Raw genomic sequence first — 6,188 nt, forward strand, 5'->3', positions numbered from 1 at the left:
TGACGGTGTCTGCCCCCCAAACCCAGACTGGGAGCTATATTCCACAGTAAGAAGCCTGATAGCTGAAGGCTCTTGTCCCCAGACCCAGACTGGAAGCTGATTCCACAGTAGGGAGCCTGATAGCTGAAGGCTCTGGTACCCGGACCCCGACTGGAAGCTGATTCCACAGAAGAGCCTGAGCCTGAGCCAGAAAGATTTTAAATTCAAACCTGGATTTAAACAGGAAGCCAATGCAGAGAAGCTAATACAGGAGAAATATGATCTCTTTTCTTATTTCTTGTCAGAACACTCCCTGCAACATTTTGGATCAGCTGGAGACTCTTGAGGGACTTATTTGATTATCCTGATAATAACGAATTACAGTAGTCCAGCCTAGAAGTAACAAATGCATGGACTAGTTTTTCAGCATCCTTTTGAGAGCGGCTGTTCCTAAGATAAAATACCACCTTCCACTGCAAGGCACTTGCTTTTCTCTAACACAGTATAATCAAATAGGACTCTTCTTTTCTTCCCGGCTTTCGGTACTGCCATGATGCCAGTCAATGGGAATGGACTGTTGTGTTCAGGGGTTATATGTACGTATATATATCAATGGCTATCAACCCGTATTGTTGTTGATATAACGTCAATTGCTTTTTGAAAGAAATTTCATCTGTGCTTCAATGAACAAGTCCAATGCAACTGCAACCAGGCAGTTGTTGCATGATTCCCCCTACATGGACTCTGGACTCTGGATCCCAGAGGTAGATTGGTTGTCTGGACGGACACAAGTCCTAGACGTTCTGCATTTCTGATACAAAACGTTAGAGCTGCCTTATTACTGTCAGAATAATGCAAAATTATGTCTCTATACAATAGCTGATCTCTATGTGTATAAAACACATTTAAAGGGACAGACACAAAACAGACCAAACCAGTGGTGATGAAGGCCAACTGTTACTTAACTTGTGTCTCGGCCAAAAAGTTGCACTTGAACACAATGCAAAGACTAAATGTGCTGTATTTATATAGCGCTTTTCTAGTCTTAACTACTCAAAGCGATTTTACATCTACAGGAAACATTCACCATTCACACACATTCATACACTGTGGCCGGGCTGCCGTACAAGGTGCCACCTGCTGATAAACACTCACATACATTCACACTCCGATGCGGGGGCAACTCAGGGTTCAATTAGTGCCTTGCCCATGTCAAAGGACACTTAAACACGGGACTGCAGGATTGAACCCCCAACCTGCCAATTGGCAGACAACCGCTCTACCACTGAGCCACAGCCGCCCATACTACAGCCAAACACTACACTACAGCCAAATAGCACGTACAATTTTCTCGTACAATTACTCAATCATTTTGTTTTATTTTAGTTACTTTTGCAAACACACACATTATAGTTTTAGTTTTTTAGTAATGCCTTGTTTTTATTTTTTTAACGACAATGTTATTTCCCACCTAGTCTTTGTTATTTGTTAATTTCCGTTAACAATTATAATCTTGGATCAGAGTCCTAAGACTGGGACTCAATCTGGACGTAGAAACATGAGTAACACATACTCATTCCCAGTGTTGGGGAAGTTACTGGTGTCATGTAACAGAGTTAAGTAATTTAATTACAGAATACAGGTAATTGTAATCTGTTACAGAAACTGGGAAAAAAAATGTGTAATAAAATTAAAGTTACCTGTGAAATTGTTAATGATATATTGATTATGTTATATTATTACCATGGTTACCTGGTCCTCAGATCTCATCAGGGTAAATCCAGACAGCTAGCTAGACTATCTGTCCAATCTGAGGACTATGGTTACCTGGTCCTCAGATCTCATCAGGGTAAATCCAGACAGCTAGCTAGACTATCTGTCCAATCTGAGTTTTCTGTTGACACTAAAACTATTTCTGAACGTACACATGTTCCACCAGAACAACTTCCTTCCTGGGACTATTTAGCAGAGGAACCGGGGCTCTGCCCGGTGCTTACACCACCCAGGACAATTGTGACTGGTTCAAAGAAATATCAATAAACCAGAGCACATTTCTCTTGAATTAAAGAATGCTGTGTGGACTAACGAGACCCTCCTCCACAGCGCCGTTGAGGAAGGTCTGGCATTGCCAGACTAGGTAACTTCTAATCAGTAACCAATTACATTTCCAAAGTAACCTCCCAAACTCAACTCATTCCTCCTCCAACTACCAAACAACTCCGACTGCCGACCGCCAACTACGAAACCAGTCCACGTGGTTCAACCCTTAATTGTACATTACCATAGTACCATAATAGCTCATTGTCTCCATGTCAGTTACTGCCATACACCATGCCACATTCAGCTTGACATCCCCTTTTCTCCGTTTCCTGTATTAAATATTCCATTGTTTCAGATACATTAACATAAAGCTACTGAAACATTTGGCAGATTTGGTTGCAGCTGGTGTTTTTTTGCAGTACACATTAATTGACATCTGAACATTTTACACTTTGGACCTAGAGGTAAAAAGATACTGCATTCAGAAAAGGCTCTTTATGGAAGAAGAACCACTACTCGTCTTTTTTTTACAGCCCATTTGTCACAATAATATGCCACCACATTGGACTAATATAGTCTCCAACTGATTTAAACTAGTACTCCAATGATTTAGTGTTGTACTTCCATAAAGTTATGGGACTCACAAGAGAGAGATTATTGTTAGACTAGTCCTATTCAAAGCAGCAGTAGAATCAGTAGCAGCAGTAGCTCAGTAATTATTAGGGGTGATCCGAGTACCCGGCTGAAACGAGTATCCGGTACGGATACAGCACTTTTGCCGAGTACAAGTATTATCCGAGTAATATGAGTCAATATCCGTGCTCGGATTGAATACAACTCCTCAACTGGCCGCGCAGCGTTCTGTGATAATCACAGCGCCCCCCCCCCCCCGCCTACAAACCCGCTCGGATCAATCACACACACACACACAACATGGAGAAATGCGCTCCCTCTCTCCCTCTCTCCCCTCTCTCTCTCTCTCTCTCTCTCTCTCTCTCCGTCAGGCAGTCAGTCGGGTCTGCGGATCTGTTCCGTTAACGTTTAGGGTTTTCTTCAGCTTCAGGTTTGTTTTATAACTTCGGTTTGTAGTCCTTACATAGTAACCAGTAGTTTCTGGTCAACGTGGGGTTTGTAGTCCTTACATAGTAACCAGTAGTTTCTGGTCAACGTGGGGTTTGTAGTCCTTACAAGTAACCAGTAGATTTCTGGTCGAACGTGGGGTTTGTAGTCCTTACATAGTAACCAGTAGATTTCTGGTCAACGTGGGGTTTGTAGTCCTTACTAGTAACCAGTAGTTTCTGGTGAACGTGGGGTTTGTAGTCCTTATATAGTAACCAGTAGGTTTCTGGTCAACGTGGGTTTGTAGTCCTTACATAGTAACCAGTAGATTTCTGGTAACGTGGGTTTCAGACGTGCTGCTTGGTTTAAATGTGACTCCCGTTGCGTCTCTGCCATCGGAGATTTTTTTTTTACTGTCAGCTGCCCCCCCCCCCCCCCCCCGCCCCCTCTCTCTGTGTCTCTCTCTTACACACCACACCACACCACACACACACACCATATACCTTGTGTGGAAATAAAAGAAATAAAAAAAATAAAAAGAACCAAAACAAAAAAATCACACTGATCATCAAAAATAAAAAGTTAAAAAAAGAAAGTTATATTGAGTATGAAAACTCTTGTTCATTACATTTTACTTCATAATTGCAACCGCATGTGTTGTATTCATTGTTGCAAAACGTTCTGTATATAGTTTGTTTGTTTGTTACCATGACAACACCATTGATCTGAAGCTCGATGCTGTCATGGAAATAGTTTTCAAATCAGCAATAAATACAACAATTTTTGATCAACTCATTTCAATTGCATGCTTAAATAACATGCCGGTTAAAGCCCCACACATTTCAAGAGAACCTGACCCACTTCCGGGCTAAATCTGACCACTTCCGGTATAGGCCCCGCCCACTCCGAGTACGGATCCGGATACAGATAATTCATGTGGTAAACAGATACAGATACAGATACAGATAATGCTGTACTCGCTCATCCCTAGTAATTATGTTTGGTTAACAACAGCGTCTTTCAAATCTACATGCCCCAAGATTTTAAAGCAGAAACTTTGTTAAAAGATAAAATTGTAGTCCAACAAGTTATGTAATTTGGGTTATCTTCTCATACTTGAAAAAGCTGCAGCAATGGTAAAGAAGTATTCAGATCCTTAACTTAAGTAACAGTTTTAATACCACAAACAAAAAACTCTGTTACAAGTAAAACTCCTGCATTGAAATTGTGACTAAGATATCATCAGGAAAGTGTTCTTAAAGTATTAAAAGTAAAAGCGATCCAAACAGTGTTTAATGGGCTAATTATTTCAAATGGACCTGTGGGCCGTTTTATTGTTGGGTAATTTAAATCATTATAAAACATTGTATTTAATAACCTACATGTGTGTTTTGTACATACATCTTCATTTGTAAAGTAACTTAAGCTGTCGGATTAATGTAGTGGAGTAAAAAGTACAATATTTCTCTCTAAAATAGAATGCCTTTATTGTCATTATACACAAGTACACAAGTACACGGTACTTGTGCAACGAGATTAAATGTAGCTGAGTAGAAGTAGTGGCATTAAAGGAAAGACTTAAGTAAAGTACAAGGACCTCAAACTTAATAAATGTACTACTTAGTTACATTCCGCCGCTGTACTGCAAAGTCAAAGAAAACATTATACCACTCTTTTCAAAGTAGTGTGTTTTAGTTTGACATGAGTTTGGCCCCTCTGCGATCAGTGGGCTGACTGCTCCAGTAAGTTGCAGCATGACTCAGGCGTTTCATCAGGCGCGGCTCGGAGAGATTCGACACGTCCCCTTTTTTTCATGTAGCCGTCACACATCCAGGTAGCGATGTGGGAAGGAGGAAGGCCGGTTCCGCCTGCTGGAGAAGCTACTACAGCGCGTGGCAATGTGCCCCGGCCCGGGTAAGGAAAGGGGAGGGAGGGCAGGAAGGCCGGTTCAGCCTGCTGGAGAAGCTACTACAGCGGAGGCAATGTGCCCCGGCCCCAGGAAAGGGGAGGGAGGGGAGGAAGGCCGGTTCAGCCTGCTGGAGAAGCTACTACAGCGGAGGCAATGTGCCCCGGCCCGGGTAAGGAGAGGAGTGATGGCAAAGCAGCAGCTGGAGAAATGAATAAAACATGCTGTAGATTGTATTTGCTTGAAGGAAGAGGCTCGATATAAAATCAGAAGCATTTAACAAAGTTGCATTCAACAAAAATCATTCAACACGTGTATTTTGTAAGGTAATTATGACATATAACCAGTTTTTGAGATGTGTGAAAGACTATTTGACTGAAATGGTTATCAGAAATATCTCAGAAATAATTATTTTTTAAAAAAGACTAAAATGTTTTGACTAAAACTTGACTAAGATACCTGAGTTCTCTTTTGACTAAAACTAAAATGACGAGACTTTTAGTTGACTAAAACTTGACCAACAAAAAAAGAGACGTGAATGACTAAAAAGGACATTTGGCACAAGACTAAGACTAAAACTAAATTAAAAATAGGTGACAAGTAAGTAAGTAAGGTAAGTAAGTATTTACTTTGTTACTTCCCATCTCTGGTGTGTTTGTATGTCTGTCGTTCAAATATCTGGAGAAACGTGGATCCAATCTGCTTCCCACTTGGCGTGTGTATCACTGGGGAACCGAGGGAATGCAGGGTTGAGTGTAAAGTCGATCAGGTGAGGCAAGCAGCACTTCCTGGGGCCAAGACGCTAGATGTTTCCCACTCAAACGAGTAGGAATGAGCGCCGCACTAGTAAGAACTGGCGCCAGTCAGTGGGAATAAGTGGCCAACAGTAATGCTAATGGTCTGATGGTCCAATCAGAGGTCTGGACTACCACACAACAACCTACAATACAACCTATTTATGAACTGCTCTTAGTGTATTACTGCTTTTATTGTTAGCGCTGCCATTAGAATAAGTACCTCAAGCCAGTTACAGCAGATCTTAATGCTCGGTCTAAGTGATCATGTTCAGAATATCCTGTTCACCCGTGCCGTTTTATTTGTGATCTGGATATGACAGTGCATGGAAACAGCTATATTTAAACTGTTAAATGCACGTAAACACACTCAGCTAAAGGAGGACACTGCAAGGCAGTACTTTAATTGG

The 6,188-nt window shown here is 41.5% G+C and overlaps 1 long non-coding RNA gene across 1 annotated transcript in view; it reads left to right on the top strand.

The window, feature by feature from the left end:
* The window catches only part of LOC116690068 (uncharacterized), a 25,029-nt gene extending 19,591 nt beyond the window's left edge, over nucleotides 1-5,438 (top strand). The window contains exons 4-5 of the long non-coding RNA XR_004332161.1: nucleotides 3,340-3,349; nucleotides 5,351-5,438. This is a non-coding gene — a long non-coding RNA (uncharacterized LOC116690068). The remainder of the gene's footprint in view (nucleotides 1-3,339; nucleotides 3,350-5,350) is intronic.
* The last annotated feature ends 750 nt before the right edge of the window (nucleotides 5,439-6,188 follow it).

Source organism: Etheostoma spectabile, chromosome 5, assembly GCF_008692095.1.
Source record: "Etheostoma spectabile isolate EspeVRDwgs_2016 chromosome 5, UIUC_Espe_1.0, whole genome shotgun sequence".
Taxonomy (NCBI): domain Eukaryota; kingdom Metazoa; phylum Chordata; class Actinopteri; order Perciformes; family Percidae; genus Etheostoma; species Etheostoma spectabile.